This window comes from Hemiscyllium ocellatum, chromosome 30 (assembly GCF_020745735.1).
Source record: "Hemiscyllium ocellatum isolate sHemOce1 chromosome 30, sHemOce1.pat.X.cur, whole genome shotgun sequence".
Classification (NCBI taxonomy): Eukaryota; Metazoa; Chordata; class Chondrichthyes; order Orectolobiformes; family Hemiscylliidae; genus Hemiscyllium; species Hemiscyllium ocellatum.
The window spans coordinates 52,703,659-52,719,955 of NC_083430.1; the positions used below are offsets into that span (position 1 = coordinate 52,703,659).

At 45.0% G+C, this 16,297-nt stretch overlaps 1 non-coding gene across 1 annotated transcript; it reads left to right on the forward strand.

Moving 5' to 3' along the window:
* The first annotated feature begins 13,384 nt into the window (after positions 1-13,384).
* On the forward strand, positions 13,385-13,456 carry trnaq-cug (transfer RNA glutamine (anticodon CUG)). Its single transcript has one exon. It is a non-coding gene; the product is annotated as a tRNA-Gln (tRNA).
* The last annotated feature ends 2,841 nt before the right edge of the window (positions 13,457-16,297 follow it).

The following is a 16,297-nucleotide window of genomic DNA, read 5'->3' on the forward strand; positions in this document are numbered from 1 at the left end:
GCTGTACTGTTGTTAATGTCATGCTTTGTGTGCCTAGTGCTTTAAACTGAGCATGATCTCCTTCTACCCAGACGCCTTGGTTTTGGAAACCATGCTTCTTAAGTTAATCTGCTGGCTGGGGATTATATTCCTGTATATTTATATTATGGGTGCTTTTTGTTTTGGCTAGGGCTGCTAAGATTGGATGTGTGGCTATCCCACCAGCTTCTCACTCACCTTGTTATGGACCAGACCAGACCCCTTTAGAATATTTTAAGAAGATAGCCTAGACTCTAAATTATTTTCTTATTTTAAAGATAGATGTGAAGTGCTGTGCCCCAGATGTGATGTGACAATTTAAACTACTTGACGTTAAGCAAAACACAATTTATTTAAAGACCATAGATAAAATACAAACTAAAGAATGTGGAATTTAGAATAATGTAACTACTGGAAAACTTAACCAAATAATAGATACAGTACCTGTTGCTAATTAACTGTTCCAGTATAGTAACATCCCATAAACACACCCTTGGCAAAAAGGTAAATTCAGACACAGATTCTCACATGTAGCAGCTAGGAATCATTGACAAAAGACCCTCCTCTTCTGGAAAGAACTTCTGTCTGCTACAGCTTCAAAAAAAATGAGAGAGCCTGATCTGGGAGAACTGGCCAATCCCCTTCAGTTGTTCGAACTCTGTAAACAAAATTAAAGAACATCAAAGTCATAGACTCAAGCTGTCTTCAGTTGCCACTCTGCCTTTATAATTACTGCTCAAAATAAAATCCAGGATAAAGTGAGCTTTTTTAAAGTGACAGATCTTTCACAAACCCCTGTGGTTATGGGGTGGGGTTGAGTAGGTGCTGAAGCTAGCAGTCTGCCCCACCAGCAGAGATAACTAGTTAATGGAGCTGGTTAAAAGCTGAACTGTGCACCATATTACACTGCCTGCTTCATCATATGGTTAGCATCAACAGTCAGGTGGGAGCCTTTTTTTGGTATTTAAACATTTAAAAGGCATCTGGATGTGGACATGAATAAGAAGGGTTTTGATGGATATGGCACAAATAGGACTAGATTGGGATATCTGGTCAACATGGACGGGTTGGGCTGAAGGATCTGTTTCTGTGCTGTGCATCTCTATGACTCCATGAAAATGAGGTACTATTTTCAGAGGATGTCCATTGCTCATTGAGAAGATAGAACATTACCTTTGTTGCTACCTGCCCCCTTATTCCCAAAGGCAGGCAAAACATCCTTTCACCAAGCCCCTGATCAACTGAGCTTGGGCTCCCACTAGGTCTCCTCCCTGGCCAATCTACAGGGTGAATGTCCCATGACTGAGGGGCAGAACTTCGACTTTACATTACTTTAGCTGCCTGCAGTGCATTATAGCCATCAATAGGCGTGCCCTTTCATCTTTTGGCTCATTGATGACTTTTTTTTAATTTCAAGAATATACTTTATTCATAAAAACATCTTCATTGTCACAAATGCCGTTCGATTCCCATACAGTAGCCGATCAAGAAAAGAAACAAGTACTGGAATTGACAATTCAAACAAACTAAAGATCTCCCTTACATATACAAGACTATATTTACATGTGGGTCTAATAACAGAATGGGCCCTCAATTAACTGCCCCAGGCTTTAGTGGGTCCTTCAGCACATAGTCCTGGACCTTGGAATGTGCCAGCCTGCAACATTCAATTGAGTTCAACTCTTTGTTCTGAAAGACCAACAAATTTCGGACAGAACAAAGAACAATGCAGCACAGGAACAGGCCCTTCAGCCCTCCAAGCCTGCGCTGGCACATTTTACCCTTCCATACTAAAACTGCCTTCCCTTACAGGATCCGTATCCCTCTATTCCCTTCCTATTCATGTATTTGTCCAGGTGTTTTTTGAATGCCGCTTTTGTGTCTGCTTTCCATCACCTGAAGAAGGGTTACACCCAAAACGTTGACTTGTCCACCTCTTGATGCTGCCTGGCATGCTGAGGTTCTTCCAGCCTCCTGTCTATTTTGGATTCCAGCATCTGCAGTATTTTTTGTTTCTCTTTAGCACCTTCACTAGCAGTGTGTTCCACCTTTTGTGTGAAAAATTTGCCATGCACATCTCTTTTAAACATCTCCCCCACCTCGCACCTTGAATTCATATTCTTAGTAATTGACCCCTCCACCTTGGGAAAAGGCCTAACATATTCCAATCTATCCATGCCATTCGCAATCTTATAAGCTTCTATCAGATCACCCCCCCTCCACCCCCCCCAATTCCTGCATTCCAATGAAAACAAACACAGTCTATCCAACTTTCTTTAGAGCTAAAATCCCCAATACCAGGCACCATCCTGGTAAACCTTTTCTGTACCCTCTCCAAAACGTCCACATCCTTCTGGCAGCATGGTGACCAGAACTGTACACAAAAAATGTCTTTCACCGAGTTGATGGTCCTCCAGGTGCAGTTGATGTTTGTCCCAATGTGCATCTCGGGGAATGTGGAGCATGAAGTCCCGTGTCATGGACCTGCTCGGGATGGACCTCGATAAAAAAAACCACTGCATCTTCCTTCAGACTCGCTTTGCAAGAGCACATTCAGAAGGAGATGTGTCACATAGTCTACCCCCGTCCCACAGCTGCTATGAGGGCAGCATGCGGGCAGTGCCCTTCTCACCACCAGCCAAGCAATGTCTTGGAGCTTGTTGGAAAGTTCTGGTGATGAGGCATTCTGCCAAAGGACTTTGACAGTCTGCTCAGGGAACCAACCAACAGGATCCACCCTCTCCTTTTCCTACACGGTCTCATTCCAAGGCTGGGAGGGGGGTGGGGCAGCAGCAGGAGCTGTCTGTTTAGAAACTGTGAGCAGAGCTGTTGGGTGGAATATTAATTCTCCATGGTCACTGGGTAGCTCAAACCAGGCTTAGATTCCTTAGTAATACAACAAAAATGCTGCAAATCCTGGAAATCAAAAATGAAAACAGAAAGCATCTGCGGAGCATTGAAAAACAAGAGTATTTTTTTCCCTTGACTTATTCCTATGCCAGCCTGGGACACTAAGGGAATGAAACAGCCACTCCAATTAGAAAGTTGAACCAGGTGCATTTTGCAATGGCCCAGTTGTGTACTCCAGAAATAGAGGGAGAGAGTGGCATAATTTTAAAATAAAGGGAGGTATGAAATGTTTTTTCTTAAAAACTCAGTGGGGTCCTCCATATACTTGACCTGCAACCACCAAGATTTATGAATCAAATAGATCGATTTTATGAATGCTTAACCAACAACAAAGGGAACTCAGAAATGTCTTATCTCGGGTGTATGCTCCTTTGAAAGTTGTTAGTTCAGGTACATTCTTCTGTCTCTGAAGAGATGTTATGTTGATCTGCATCTCAGAGGGATTATACCACTGAAGTCATGCCAATATTGTGCCACAGAACAATTCCTTCAATACAGGAACATAGGAACAGGAGAATGCCATTCAGCTCCTCGAGCCTGTTTCAATGTCAATGAGAAACATGATCACTCTGTGGTCTAACTCTCCATGTACCTGCCTTTAGCCCATATCCCTTTATACCTTTGCTTTACAAAACACATCTCTCTAAGATTTAATATTAGCAACTGACCCAGCATCCACTGCAATTTCTGGAAGAGAGTTCCAAACCCCTCCTACCCTTTGTGTGTAAAACTGTTTCCTAACATCTCCTGACCATTCTGGCCCTAATTCTCAGACTGTGCCTCCGAGTTCTAGAATCTCCAAACAATGGAAAATGGCTTATCTATCTAGTTAATAGCTTGAAGACTTTGATCAGATTACCCCTTAACCGTCCAATGTCTAACAATAACAGGCTTCATTGTATATGCCTCCTCATGACTGAACCACTGAAGTCCATTCTTAGAAACAATTTTTCATCTTCCATTCGGAGGGATTTCTTCATTAGGAGATGACTCAAACTATCTTCATCTGTTGGTTTTACAAGCAGTGCATCAGGTGTCACCCCACCTCTAGCGTATAAGCGAAACAAATTCTTCATTGTGTCAACAACTGACACTCTTAGTTGTACAAGAATTGTACAAACAACATTACGTCCTCTCACCAATGATCCAAACTGTTGTAAAATCATTCATCTCCCACCCCAGAAACAGTAAACTGCACTGAAGACCTGCTCAAAGCATTCAGTTCTGAAGAACAGTCACAGGGCCTGAAATATTGACTCTGATTTCTCTCCATAGATGCAATTGGTCTTGTTGAGTTTCTCTACCAATATCTGTTTTGGTTTCACATTTCCAGCATTTGGAGTTCTTTGTTTTATTTCACAAAGCCAGCATGCAGGTAATGCAAGGAATCTCTTTTCTAGATATCACAAATCTAATTTGACCAATCTCACCATATTTTTCCAACTGACTCATCATTGTCCACACTGTTCAGGGGCTCGGAAAGTTCTGCCCATGGAGTCTACGCCCTACCTCCTTCACAGACTGACTTCCCATCCCCGTCTGCAATCTTTTGAACTGCTCTTCAATGACACCCCACCCCTACCCCCGAGTGAACTATTGGAAAGCTTGCAATTAGCTCCTCCCATCCTGCTGGGCAGAATTGAGTGTTGGCCCCCAGCAATTTTTGGCACAGGGTGTTCCTGAACGTTACCAGTGATAGATGGCTGACTTGATCAGTGAAGATGTGGAGGCACTGGTATTGGACAGGGGTGGACAGAGATACAAATCACACAACACCAGGTTATAGTCCAACAGGTTTATTTGGAAGCACTAGCTTTCGGAGCTCTGAAAGCTGGCACTTCCAAGTAAACCTGTTGGACTATAACCTGGTGTTGTGTGAGTTTTAATTTTGCTCAGTGAAGAAAAGGTTATAATTAAAGGATTTCTTCAAAGCGAAGGATGTGGAAGGAACAAACAGCAGGACAGGGTCCTGGCTTCTCTTGAATTTAGGCACAATTACACTTTAAGGCTTAATTTAACAATACCAGGGTTTGGCAAATCTTGCTTACTTTGAAATACAGCAATAAAGGGTAACATTGGTTGCCAGGGTTGGTGGGTCTGAGCTATAGCAAGCAGCTGAATAGGCTGGGGTTGTTTTCTTCTGTAGAGTCGGATGCTAGAGGGGACCTTATAGAGGTTCATAAAATCATGAGGGGCATGGATTGGGTAAATAGACAAGGTCTTTTCCCCAGGGTAGGGGAGTTCAAAACTAGATGGCAGAGGTTTAGGGTGAGAGGGGAAAGATTTAAAAGGGACCTAAGGGATAACATTTCCACGCAGAGGATGGTGTGGGTATGAAATGAGTTGCCAGAGGAAGTAGTGCAGGCTGGTACAATTACAACATTTAAAAGGTATTGTAGGCTGGATGGCAAGGCTAGATCACATGGAATAAAGGGAGAACTAGCCATTTGGACACAGAATTGGCTCAAAGGTAGAAGGCTGCCTTTCAGACTGGAGGCCTGTGACCAGTGGTGTGTCACAAGATTTATAGAACATAGAACATAGAAGGATACAGCGCAGTACAGGCCCTTCGGCCCTCGATGTTGCGCCGACCGAATCCTACCTAACCTATACTAGCCCAATAACTTCCAAATGCCTATCCAATGCCCGCTTAAATGACCATAAAGAAGGAGAGTTCACCACTGATACGGGCAGGGCATTCCATGAACTCACAACCCGCTGTGTGAAGAATCTACCCCTAACATCTGTCCTATACCTTCCACCCCTTAATTTAAAGCTATGTCCCCTAGTAACACCTGACTCCATTAGCGGTAAAAGGTTCTTAGTATCTACCCTATCTAAACCCCTAATCATCTTATACACTTCTATCAGATCTCCCCTAAACCTTCTCTTCTCCAATGAGAACAGCCCCAAGTGCCTCAGCCTTTCCTCATAAGATTTTCCTACCATTCCAGGCAACATCCTGGTAAACCTCCTCTGCACTCGTTCTAAAGCTTCCACATCCTTCCTATAGTATGGCGACCAAAACTGCACACAATACTCCAGATGAGGCCTCACCAGAGTCTTATACAACTGCAACATGACCTCAGGACTCCGGAACTCAATTCCTCTGCCAATAAAGCCCAGTACACCATATGCCTTCCTCACAGCACTATTTACCTGGGTGGCAACTTTCAGAGATCTGTGTACATGGACACCAAGATCCCTCTGCTCATCCACACTACCAAGTAGCCTACCATTAGCCCAGTAATCCATCATCTTGTTATTCCTACCAAAGTGAACGACTTCGCACTTAGCTACATTGAATTCCATTTGCCACATTTCCGCCCAGCTCTGCAACTTATCTATATCCCGCTGTAACCTACCACTTCCTTCCTCACTATCCACAACTCCACCGACTTTTGTGTCATCCGCAAACTTGCTTACCCAGCTTTCAAGTCCTTCCTCTAGATCATTTATAAAGATAACAAAAAGCAATGGTCCCAAAACAGATCCTTGTGGTACACCGCTAGTAACTGCGCTCCAAGATGAACATAATCCATCAACTACTACCCTCTGTCTCCTTCCAGCCAGCCAATTCCTAATCCAAACCTCTAATGTATCCTCAATGCCATACCTCCGTAGTTTTAGCATTAGCCTACCATGGGGAACCTTATCGAACGCCTTACTAAAATCCATATACACAACATCTACTGCTTTACCCTCGTCCACTTCCTTAGTCACCTTCTCAAAGAACTCAATAAGGTTTGTGAGGCACGACCTGCCCTTCACAAAACCATGCTGGCTATCCCTGATCACGTTATTCCTACCCAGATGTTCATAAATCTTATCCCTTACCATTCTCTCTAAGACTTTGCCCACCACTGAAGTCAGACTCACTGTGGGTTTGTTGTGGGTTCACTGCTTTTCATCATTTACGTAAGTATTTTGAAGTGAGCATAAGAGATATAGTTAGTAAGTTTGCAGATGACATCAAAATTGGAGGTGTAGTAGATAGCGAAGAAGGTAACCTCAGAGTACAATGGGATTTTGATTAGATAGGCCAATGGGCTGAGGTGCGGCAGGTGGAGTTTAATTTAGATAAATGTGAGGTGCTGCATTTTGGAAAGGTACATCAGGACATGACTTATATACTTAATGATTAGGTGCTGGGGAGTGTTACTGAACAAAGAGACCTTTGAGTGCAGGTTCATAGTTTCTTGAAAATTGAGTCACAGGTAATAGGATGCTGAAGAAGGTGTTTGGCTTGCTTGCCTTTATTGGTCAGTACATTGAGTCTCCAGTTGGGAGATCATGTTTAGGCTTTACAGGAAATTGGTTAGGCCACTTTTGGAATATAGTACTGTGTACAGTTCAGGTCTCCTTCCTAAAGGAAAGATGTTGTGAAACTTGAAAGAATTCAGAAAAGATTTACAAGAACATTGCCAATGTTGGAGGGCTTGAACTATAGGGAGAGGCTGAATAGGCTGAGGCTTTTTTCCCTGGAGTGTTGGAGCTGAGGGGTGATCTTATACAAGTTTATAAAATCATGAAGGCCTGAGATAAATGAACAAGGTCTTTTCCCCAGGTTAAAGGAGTCCAAATCTAGAGAACATAGATTTAAGGTGAGGGAAAAGATTTAAAAGGGTGCTAAGAGCTGCCAGAGAAAGTGGTGGAGGCTGGTACAATTATGACATTTAAAAGGCATCTGGATGGGTACATGAATATGAAGGCTTTCAAGGGATATGGGCTAAATGTTGGCAAATGGGACTATATTTATTTAGGATATCTGGTCGGCATGGACAAGTTGGACCAAAGGGTTGGTTCCCATACTGTACAGCTCTCTGACTCTATGACTCTGTTGGCTTGCTCCTGATTAACCAGCTGAATATTTACCCAAAAGGTCTCCTGTTAAAGAGTTATCTCCAATACCGTTTGTGCATCAAGTCAAATTCAAGGTACCTATAAATTCAAATCAGAAGTTGCCTGTGTCAATTCAGTATCTGCAGATTGTAGTGCCTACTGATCACAGGGGACCATGAGCAGGACCATGGATACTGGATGTTCTTTCTCCAGGGCCACTTTCTTTCGGAGTGATTGACGAGAATGGGCCAGTAGTCTGAGGAATTTAGAAGAACGAGAGGCCATCGAAATATTTATTGTACATTGGGCACATTCCACGAGGCTGTTTGCCCTTGGCTGGGGAACAGAGGACTGCAAACAACAGCATCAGGATGATGTTTGGCCATTTGGAATGAGGAGGAAGACATTCACTCAAGGGATTGTGCAGCTCTGGAAATCAATCCCCACCCCCACATAGATATAGGAGTTCAGCCTTCGACTGTAAGCAAGCGTGAAATAAATTACATTTTAGAATTGATAACAAGAGGATCCAGTGGGAGAGTGGAACAGAGGAATGACTGGATGTGTCCCTGTTTACTACTATCTGCCTGAAACTCTTGCAAAGTGCTTTACTGTACCTAGATACATGTAACTACAGTAAAATACATCAAACTAAATCGCTGGCAAAACAGTTTCACAGGGTCACTTGATTTTCTTCTCTTACCTTCTCTGTTTTTATGACTCATGATTAATCACTTATGAGTAACAAGTAAGAAGATAAATATTTTAAAATTTTAACTAGTTTCATCAACATTATTTAAGATGAGTAGTATTACATCAGACAGATAATCTTGGCATGTAATGGAATGAGACCTTACTGGGAATAGATGGGAGCGTGAAATTCAAAACACAAACACATCAGCAATGTGATCTTATTAACTCAAGGATCAGGCTCAAGGGACCAAATGGTTTTCCCCTACTATACTTGCTGTTATTTTACATGTTGGTGTGTATTAATAAACAGTTCAAAATTACTCGGTTGTGTTTTGGACAAGTGAAACTTAAATGATGTGGACCGGAATTGGTTTCTGTCTGGTGACTAACAGCAGTTCATCGTGAGCTTTTTTTCCCTAATCAGCTGATATTCCTGACATTCAGGATGGAGTAAATGCATGGCAGGCCGGTTAGCAAGATTAGATCACATGGAATACAGAAAGAACTATCCATTTAGATGCAGAATTGGCTCAAAGGTAAAAGACACAGGGTGTTGGTGGAGGGTTGCTTTCAGACTGGAGGGCTGTGACCAGTGGACTGTCACAAGGATCAATGTTTTCGTCATTTATATAAGTATTTTGGATGTGAACATACAAGGTATAGTTAGTAAGTTTGCAGGTGACATCAAAATTGGAGGTGAAGTGGACATTGAAAAAGGCTACCTCAGAGAACAATAGGATTTTGATCAGATGGGCCAATGGTCTAAGGTGCGGCAGGTGGAGTTTAATTTAGATAACTGTGAGGTGCTGCATTTTGGAAGGTACACCAGGGTAGGACTTATAAACTTAATAGTAAGGTGCTGGGGAGTGTTACTGAGCAAAGGGACCTTTAAGTGCAGGTTCATAGTTCCTTGAAAATTGAGTCATGGGTAATATGATAGTGAAGAAGGCGTTTCTGAAAATGTGTTGCTGGAAAAGCGCAGCAGGTCAGGCAGCATCCAAAGAGCAGGAAAATCGGCGTTTTGGGCATAAGCCCTTCTTCAGGAATGAGGAAAGTGTGTCCAGCAGGCTAAGATAAAAGGTAGGGAGGACGGTCTTGGGGGAGGGGCATTGGAAATGTGATAGGTGGAAGGAGGTCAAGGTGAGGGTGATAGGCCGGAGTGGGGTGGGGGCGGAGAGGTCAGGAAGAAGATTGCAGGTTAGGAAGGCAGAGTTCGAGGGATTTGACTGAGACAAGGTGGGGGGAGGGAAAATGAGGAAACTGGAGAAATCTAGGTTCATCCCTTGTGGTTGGAGGGTTCCAAGGCGGAAGATGAGGCACTCTTCCTCCAGCCGTCGTGTTGCTATGGTCTGGCGATGGAGGAGTCCAAGGACCTGCATGCCCTTGGTGGAGTGGGAGTTGGAGTTGAAGTGTTGAGCCACGGGGTGGTTGGGTTGGTTGGTCCGGGTGTCCCAGAGGTGTTCCTGAAACATTCTGCAAGTAGGCGGCCTGTCTCCCCAATATAGAGGAGGCCACATCGGGTGCAGCGGATGCAGTAAATGACGTGTGTGGAGGTGCAGGTGAATTTGTGGTGGATATGGAAGGATCCCTTGGGTCTTTGGAGGGAAGTAAGGGGGGAGGTGTTGGCGCAAGTTTTGCATTTCTTGCGGTTGCAGGGGAAGGTGCTGGGAGTGAAGGTTGGGTTGGTGGGGGGTGTGGACCTGACGAGGGAGTCACAGAGGGAGTGTTTGGGAATGCTGTTTGGGATGGGGAGGAAAATATATCTCTGGTGGTGGGGTCCGTTTGGAGGTGGTGGAAATGACAACGGATGATACGATGTATGTGGAGATTGATGGGGTGGACGGTGAGGACCAGTGGGGTTCTGTCCTGGTGGCGATTGGAGGGGCGGGGCTCAAGGGCAAAGGAGCGGAAAGTGGAGGAGATGCGGTGGAGGGCATCATCGATCACGTCTGGGGGGAAATTGTGGTCTTTGAAGAAGGAGGCCATTTGGGTTGTACAGTATTGGAACTGGTCCACCTGGGAGCAGATGCGGCGGTGACGAAGGAATTGGGAGTATGGGATGGCATTTTTACAGGGGGCAGGGTGGGAGGAGGTGTAGTCTAGGTAGCTGTGGGAGTCGATCAGTTTGTAGTAAATGTCTGTGTTGATTCGGTCGCTCGAGATAGAAATGGAGAGGTCTAGGAAGGGGAGGGAGGAGTCTGAGATGGTCCAGGTAAATTTGAGGTCGGGGTGGAAGGTGTTGGTAAAGTGGATGAACTGTTCAACCTCCTCGTGGGAGCACGAGGCAGCACCGATACAGTCATCGATGTAGCAGAGGAAAAGGTGGGGGGTGGTGCCAGCGTAGCTGCGGAAGATGGGCTGTTCCACATATCCTACGAAGAGGCAGGCATAGCTGGGGCCCATGCGGGTGCCCATGGCAACTCCTTTGATTTGGAGGAAGTGGGAGGATTGGAAAGAGAAGTTGTTCAGGGTGAGGACCAGTTCAGTCAACCGAAGGAGGGTGCCAGTGGAAGGGTACTGGTTGGTGCGGTGGGAAAGGAAGAAGCAGAGGGCTTTGAGTCCTTCGTGATGGGGGATGGAGGTGTACAGGGACTGGATGTCCATGGTGAAGATAAGGCATTGGGGACCGGGGAATAGAAAATCATGGAGGAGGTGGAGTTGCCTTTAGTGGTCAATGCATTGAGGAAATGCGTTGGGAGGTCATGTTGTGGATGTACAGGACGTTGGTTAGGCCACTTTTGGAATATTGTTACCATTTGTGCCTCTCTGCAATAGGAAAGATGTTGTGAAACTTGAATTGGAGATGCAGTGTTGGACTGGGGTGTACAAAGTTAAAAATCACACAACACCACGTTATAGTCCAACAGGTTTAATTGGAAGCACTAGCTAGAGGAGCGACACTCTTTCATTAGGTGATTGTCACTCCAAAAGCTAGTGTGCTTTCAATTAAACCTGTTGGACTATAACCTGATGTTGTGTGATTTTTAACTGTGAAACTTGAAAGAATTCTGAAAAGATTTACAAGGATGTTGCCAGTGTTGGAGGGTTTGAGCTATAGGGCGAGGTTGAATAGGCTGCGGCTGTTTTTCTTAGAATTTCAGAGGCTGAGGGATGGCCTTTTAGAGGTTTATAAAATCATGAGGGGCACAGGTAAATGGGCACGGTCTTTTCCCCAGGATAGGGGATTCCAAAACTAGAAGGCATAAGTTTAGGTTGCGAAGCGAAAGATTTAAAAGGGACCTATGGGCAACTTTGAGCTGCCAGAGGAAATGGTGGAGGCTTGTCCAATTATGAGAATTAAAAGGCATCTGACGGGTGTATGAATATGAAATATTTTGTGGGATATGGGATAAATGCTGGCAAATGGGACTAGATTTATTTAGGATATCTGGTCGGCATGGACAAGTTGGACCAAAGGGTTGGTTCCCATACTGTGCAGCTCTCTGACTCTATGACTCTGTTGGCTTGCTCCTGATTAACCAGCTGAATATTTACCCAAAAGGTCTCCTGTTAAAGAGTTATCTCCAATACCGTTTGTGCATCAAGTCAAATTCAAGGTACCTATAAATTCAAATCAGAAGTTGCCTGTGTCAATTCAGTATCTGCAGATTGTAGTGCCTACTGATCACAGGGGACCATGAGCAGGACCATGGATACTGGATGTTCTTTCTCCAGGGCCACTTTCTTTCGGAGTGATTGACGAGAATGGGCCAGTAGTCTGAGGAATTTAGAAGAACGAGAGGCCATCGAAATATTTATTGTACATTGGGCACATTCCACGAGGCTGTTTGCCCTTGGCTGGGGAACAGAGGACTGCAAACAACAACATCAGGATGATGTTTGGCCATTTGGAATGAGGAGGAAGACATTCACTCAAGGGATTGTGTAGCTCTGGAAATCAATCCCCACCCCCACATAGATATAGGAGGTCAGCCTTCGACTGTAAGCAAGCGTGAAATATATTGCACTTTAGAATTGATAATAAAAGGAGAATGGAACAGAAGCGTTACTGGGTGTGTCCGTTTGCCGAGATCTGCCTGAAACTCTTGCAAAGTTTTTCACTGTCCAGTACTTGTCAAATCAGATAGATGACAAAGCAGTTTCACAGAGTCACTTGTTTTCCTTCTGCCATTACGTGAAATGACAAAGCAATTTCATATGTCACTTGATCCCCTTCCATTTTTATGACTCATGATTAATCACGTATCAGTAACAAGTAAGAAGATAAATATTTTTTAAATTTTAACTAGTTCCACCAACATTATTTGAGTATTACATCAGACAGACAGTCCCGGCATGCAAGAAAATGAGAGTTTACTGGGAATGCTGAAAACACAATCACATTTGCAATGTGATGTTATTATTGAGTCAAGGAGCCCGATAGTCTGCTCCACTACACCTGCTGTTACTTTACATGTTGGTGCGTATTAATAAAAACAGTTCAGAATTACTCAGTATTGTTCCGGATAGTGAAACTTGAAATTCCTGATGAAGGGCTCTTGCCTGAACGTCGATTCTTCTGCCCCTCGGATGCTGCCTGACCTGCTGTACTTTTCCAGCACCACCCACACTCTGCACTCTGCTCGCCAGCGTCTGGACTCCTCACTTTCTTCCTGAAATTTGGTTTCTGTCGGGTGACTAACAGCAGTTCATCATGAGGTTTTCTTCCACCTCTCAATCAGCTGATTCTCCTGACATTCAGTGCTGCAGAATATTCTGCCCTTCCCTGTGTCCCACTGAGCTCCGGGGAGCGGGGGGACTGATCGAGCGAGCAATCCCCAGCTGAGAAGCCCGCTCCCGGAGTTCGAGCAGAGGGGACTCCCGTCCAGCAGGAGCCTTGGGTTTTGCTGTTAACAGAAAGGAATTCCCCCAGTGTGAACAGCCAATGCTTGTTACACAGCGAACTCGAGCTTGTTTGCATGGTTCCATGGTGTAATGGTTAGCACTCTGGACTCTGAATCCAGCGATCCGAGTTCAAATCTCGGTGGAACCTTATCTTTTAGCTGCAAATCTGCAGTCAAACTTTTCAAGGGAGAAACATTAATTACACTCAGTTTAATAATCTTCAGCAAATTAACTGTATCGCAATTGAGAGATTACTGGGGAAATGTATTATGAACGCTTACAGAGAGATAGTGAACTCCATGGGCAGAAGAGTTGCTATTCAAAGGGACAGGCAATTTAAAATAATGTAAAAGAATTAAAAGATTTTAAAAAAATATTGTGATGTAGGAGTGGTTATAAGTTGGATCAAATTTCCTGAAAGAGTGGTGCAAACATTCAGTCTTTCAGAAGGGAAATGAACTACTGAAGGAACAACTTTTGCAAATGGTCTGGGTAAAGAGTGAGGGAGTAAGACCAGATGCCTTGCTGCTGCAGAAATCTGGCCTAATGTCAATGGGTACTATATGATTGTAAATTTGGGACCTTTTGTCTTTGGAAAAGTGAAAACAAGAGGTGATAACTGGACCCTCATCATCATTGGCAGTCCCTCACAAAGGAGGATAACTCCTTCCACACTCAGGGTGGGTCTGTAGCTGGCTGTACAGACCAATGTGCCTTCTTCAGGCTCCTCCATGTTTGACGGTCTTGGGTCAGTGATGGTGTCCATGGGAATGCCACACTTCACCAGTGAGGTCTGGGTGATGTAGATGATGCCTGGATAGCAGATGAATGGATAAATAAACATGGAAACACAGAAATTAGGAACAGGAATAGGCCCTTTGATCTGCTCCACCATTCGTTATGATCATGAAAACATCCAACTCAATAAGGAGACAGGGGAAGGGGAAGGGCACGACAACAACAACTACAGTACTTGTTTTGTTAGTGTCTCAAACAGAATGAAAGTGTTATAAAATCAACATAGGGCCCTGTAAGGAGATATTGGGCAAATGTTCAAAAAATGTTTTTTAGTTCATTGATAAGGGCATCACTGGCTAGACCAGAAATTATTGCCATTCCTATTTCCCCAGAGGACAGTTAAGAGCCAACCACATTGCTGTGGGTCTGGAGTCACATGTAAGCCAGACTAGGTAAAGATGTAGGTTTCCTTCCCTAAAGGACATCAGTGAACCAAATGGATTTTTCCAACAACCAGCAATGGATTCGTGGTCATCGTTAAATCCTTAATTCCAGATATTTATTGAATTCAAATTCCATCATCTACTCCGGCAGGATCGAAACATGGGTCCCCAAAATATTGTCTGGATTAACAGTCCAGCAATAATACCGCTAGGCCATCACTTTGCCATCATCAAAGAAAAATGTTTCAACGTCTGTGCTAAGAGGATAGAAATAAAGAGGCAGAGAGATTTAGAGAAGGAATTCTAACGCCTCGGGCTCAGGCATCTGATGGTTACAATTAAGGATGCACAAGCGACCAGAGTTAGAGGAGCAGATAAAGGGGGCGCAGTGGTAGTCTGGCACACTGACCTCTACACCGCTGAAGCCAAACGTCAACTCAAGGACATCTCTTCCTACCGCCCCCTCGACTATGACCTCATCCCCCCCCATCACTAAACCATAATCTCCCAGACCATACAAAACCTCATCACCTCAGGAGATCTCCCACCCACAGCTTCCAATCTCATAGTCCGGGAACCCCGCACTGCCCGGTTCTACCTCCTTCCCAAGATCCACAAGCCTGACCACTTTGGCCGACCCATTGCCTCAGCATGCTCCTGCCCCACTGGTCAGGTCCATGCCCCCCTACAACCCACCCTCCCATTCTGGCACCTCCCCCTGCCACCGCAGGAACTGCAAAACCTGTGCCCACACCTCTTCCCTCACCTCCATTCAAGGCCCTAAAGAAGCCTTCCACATCCATCAAAGTTTTATCTACACATCCACTAATATCATTTATTGCATTCATTGCTCCCGATGCGGTCTCCTCTAAATTGGGGAGACTGGACTTCTCCTAGCAGAGCACTTTAGGGAACATCTCCGGGACACTTGTATCAATCAACCACACCGCCCCGTGGCCCAACATTTCAACTCCCCGTCCCACTTTGCCGAGGACATGGAGGTCCTGGGCCTCCTTCACCGCCGCTCCCTCACCACCAGGCGCCTGCAGGAAGAACGCCTCATTTTCCACCTCGGAACACTTCAACCCCAGGGCATCAATATAGATTTCAACAGTTTCCTCATTTCCCCTTCCCCCACCTCACCCTAGTTCCAAACTTCCAGCTCAGCACTGTCCCCATGACTTGTCTGGACTTGACCCACCTGTCTATCTCCTTTTCCACCTATCCACTCCACCCTCTCCTCCCTGACCTATCACCTTCATCCCTTCCCCCAGTCACCCATTGTACTGTATGCTACTCTCTCCCCACCCCCGACCTCATCTCTCCACACTTCAGGCTCACTGCCTGTATTCCTGATGAAGGGCTTTTGCCCGAAACGTCAATTTCGCTGATCCTCGGATGCTGCCTGAACTGCTGTGCTCTTCCAGCACCACTAATCCAGAATCTGGTTTCCAGCATCTGCAGTCATTGCTTTTACCTCCTTTAAGAAGAATCAACCCAGATTTTCCGATCTCAGTAGGAAGAGGTGTCCTCGAGTTGGCATTTGGCTTTAGTGGTGTAGAGGTCAGTGCGCCAGACTACCACTGCGCCCCCTTTATCCGCTGGCTTGATGGTGAGGTTGGGATTGGAGCAGAGGGATTGGAGGGCTGCGCGTTGTGAGGGTGAGGCGCTGGAGTGGGGGAGGAGGGTACACAGATTGAGGTGGTTAATGTCCCGGCGGCTTTTGGAAATGAAGAGGTCAAGGGCAGGTAATAGGCCAGCGCGGGGTGTCTAGTTGGACGCAGTGTGTTGGAGGGGAGTGAAGGGGT